General features: G+C 42.2%; 1 pseudogene; it reads right to left on the bottom strand.

Annotated features, from left to right (window-relative positions):
- Positions 1-1,151: 1,151 nt before the first annotated feature.
- LOC129539405 (ribonucleoside-diphosphate reductase subunit M2 pseudogene) lies at positions 1,152-3,373 on the bottom strand (annotated as a pseudogene).
- Between the last annotated feature and the right edge of the window lie 438 nt (positions 3,374-3,811).

The following is a 3,811-nucleotide window of genomic DNA, read 5'->3' as shown; positions in this document are numbered from 1 at the left end:
GCTTGTATCACACAGCTAATGGGAGGTAGAATCCTAAAATTTGCTTCCAACTTCCACCTGTACCTGGCCACGCCAGCTAAAGTGTTTATTTTTTTGTGTGTTGCCTAAGTTTAAGGGAGTTGGACTGTGAAGAAAGCTGATCGCCGAAGAATCGATGCTTTTGAACTGTGGTGTTGGAGAAGACTCTTGAGAGTCCCTTATACTGCAAGGAGATCCAACCAGTCCATTCTAAAGGAGATCAATCCTGGATGTTCATTGGAGGGACTGATGCTAAAGCTGAAACTGCAATACTTTGGCCACCTCATGCGACGAGTTGACTCACTGGAAAAGACTCTGATGCTGGGAAAGGTTGGGGGCGGGAGGAGAAGGGGACGACGGAGAATGAGATGGCTGGATGGCATCACCGACTCTGTGGACATGAGTTTGAGTGAACTCCGGGAGTTGGTGATGGACAGGGAGGCCTGGCGTGCTGTGATTCATGGGGTCGCGGAGAGTCGGACACGGTACTGAGCGACTGAACTGAACTGAACTGAAGTTTAAGGACCATAGAATCTGGATTAACTTTACAACAATAATTTAAAAGACAGAGAAGGATCCCAAATTACAGAAAATTTTAAATCAACTATTTTACCATTTATACAATGAAGAAAACTGACAATAGGACAGGCCAGTGGTCAGCCAACACACAACACAATGTATTAACAAACAGCCAAAAGATTGATGGGTGTCACTTATTTCCTTCCATCTTGCCTTTTTTGGAGGGAAGAAGGAATAAAAAGGCAGATTGATTCAAACCAGCCCTATTAAATATACCAATTAAGTTTATACTTTCTTTTCTGAAATTAATATTTGAGTGGAACGTGTATTAATTATTCACATAACACTAGTTTTCTACTGCAGTTTAAGCATCTAGCAGTTGATGCTAAGGTTTAGGCAAATCCTAGAAGTCATTGCACTGAACGGTAACTACTCAATTATGAACTGGAAAATAATACTGGGTAATTATTTCAAAGTATAAACTACAAATATAATATTAAAAAAACAGATAGTAGAAAACTTTTCTAACTTAAAAGTATAAATTGTTAAGCCAACAGTACCTACTTACAAATTTCACAAAATCAGAATAAACACTCAACTTTTAGGAGGGGACATTTCAGTCCTGCCTTTATCACTTAATAGGAGAAAGATCTTATATAGGTGGGTCCTTTTGTTCAAGGGTGATTTCAAAACCAACTTACAATGTTAATATTATATCTTGGATCCCTGCTAAGAAGACTCTTCAAGGATCTTTCATACTAACTTGAAGCTGAGGAACATACAATTTGAGAAACTAAATGATACAGCTCCTCCCGCACACCCAGGTTACCTACAGTGAGCCTGGATCTGAACTTTAGTTCCTAGAGATCTCTCATCTCTTATCCTGAGATACTCAACCTGGGCTCTAGAACAAGACACCAACTTGTGTTCTGGAGGGCACCATCTGGCTGATACTAATACATAGGCGTGCACAGGATTGAGTCAAAAAGCGCTTCAATTCAATTCATTTAAGAAAAGAAGAAAAATAACATGCTTAGCTTACATAGGCTTAACCTACTCTGGTCGCCTAGTAAGTCTTGAATTGGCTCCCACTACTGGTAAATAGAATACCTTTGCATTTGGTGCAGAAACCAACAAATTTAGGTAAAATCAAGCCTTTACCCTGACAGTTCAAACCATGTTTATTGGTGTGTAAAGTGCCAGTTTTATATACAAATCGTAAGTAAACTTTAAAATCTGCTCAGAAGCAGTGAGTCTGACATTCTTCCTGCAGCCTTGTGGCGGTTACTCTTTAATCTTTCCGGATCAAACTCGCTGGAGTCCCTACACTTGGAGGCCGAGAAAGCGGCTCTTAAGACCCAAAGTAAGTCCTGTTCAGCTAGCCTGCTTGCAAAAGCCAAACACGGACAAGATCTTTCAAGAACTCGAGTAGCTTTTGACTACTTTCCATCTAGGTGACCCCACTACCATTAACAGGATTGATTTTGAGGTAGCTACACAGTGCTAAAGATGCCATTAGTGAACATGATAGACAATTCATGGTGTAGCTCGTTGATATGGTTCAAGTAGCTGATTTTTTTCTTTTTTGATGAGAAGGAAAAAAAAAACATCAGCAAGGAAAGAGCACATCTTCAGGTCACTTAGAAGTCGGCATCCAAGGTAAAGGAATTCTCTGTCGGACTTGACATCACTCCCATCCTCTGATACTAGCCTACTCTCTTCTCAAAGAAGTTAGTCTTCCCCTCCAGTGAAATATTTTCCATAAAGTCAAATGGATTTTCTACTCTGAAAACCTTGCTAAAGCCCAGCTCCAGCATAAGTCTATCTGCCACGAACTCGATGTACTGCTTCATCAAAGTGCAATTCATCCCAATGAGCTTCACAGGCAGGGCCTCTGTGAGGAACTCCTGTTCTATCCTAACTGCATTGATGATTATTTCTTTTACTCTCTGTTCCGAAGATTTGTGCAACAGGTGTTTGAACATCAGGCAGGCAAAGTCACAGTGCAAACCCTCGTCCCTGCTAATAAGCTCATTGGAAAACGTGAGGCCAGGCATCAGTCCTCGTTTCTTGAGCCAGAATATCGATGCAAAAGAACCGGAAAAGAAGATGCCTTCCACTGCAGCAAAGGCTACCGCACGTTCTCCATATATAGCTTCTTTGTCCCCAATCCAGCGCAAGGCCCAATCTGCCTTCTTCACACAAGGCATTGTCTCAATGGCGTTGAAGAGAAATTCCCTTTCTTTGGTATCTTTAATGTAAGTGTCAATGAGGAGACTATACATTTCATAATGTATGTTTTCCATGGCAATTTGGAAGCCATAGAAACAACGGGCTTCCGTAATCTGAACTTCTTGGCTAAACCGCTCCACCAAGTTTTCATTTACTATGCCATCACTTGCTGCAAAGAAAGCCAGCACATGGGGAATGAAATATTTCTCCTCAGGCTTCAGGGCTTCCCAGTGCTGAATGTCCTTGGAAAGGTCCACCTCCTCAGCTGTCCAAAAGGAAGCCTCAGCTTTCTTATACATCTGCCAAATATCATGGTATTGGATAGGAAAGATGACAAAGCGGCGGGGATTTTCTCTCAGAAGTGGTTCGTCCTCCACACTGGGGGCAGATAGCTTAGCTTAGGGCTCCTGGAAGATCCTCCTCGCCGTCTTGCTGGCCAGCACGCGGGTCCCGCTGAAGGAAGGGGGAGTGTTCTCCTTGTCCGCTAGGCTGAGTCCCTTCAGGGGCGAGAGCGGCTGCTGCTGCGGGTCAGCGATGGTGGCGAGCGGGACGCGGACGGAGAGCATGGTGGCGACAAGGTCAGTGCAACGGAGTTGCGCGCGAGTCCCGAGAGCCTAAAACTTACTTCATTCTTCACTGAATTCCACAGAGAATGAGATGATTGGATAGCATCACCTACTCAAAGGACATGAGTTTAAGCACACTCCGGGAGACAGAGGACAGGGAAGCCTAGCATGCTGCAGTCCATGGAGCTGCAAAGAGTTAGACGTGCCTTAGTGACTAAACAATAACAACAATCAATTTCTTAATAGTGCTAATACTACTCAATTGGTATATAGTTAACCCAACAATTAAAAATTATTATTATCTATTATATGGTAAGACCCGTGCTATACACTAGAAATACAAAGGTAAACAAAGTAATTGTTTTAAGTGTCAAGGAGCTAATAATTTAGTAGAGGAGACAGTATGTAACATTATGTAATTTTATAAGTATTACAATAGATGTCTGAAATAATGGGAATATGGATAAAAACGGCTT

Source organism: Moschus berezovskii, chromosome 11 (genome assembly GCF_049115385.1).
Source record: "Moschus berezovskii isolate FMDL1 chromosome 11, NW_MosBer_1.0, whole genome shotgun sequence".
Classification (NCBI taxonomy): Eukaryota; Metazoa; Chordata; class Mammalia; order Artiodactyla; family Moschidae; genus Moschus; species Moschus berezovskii.
This window is presented reverse-complemented; position numbering and strand designations above follow the sequence as displayed.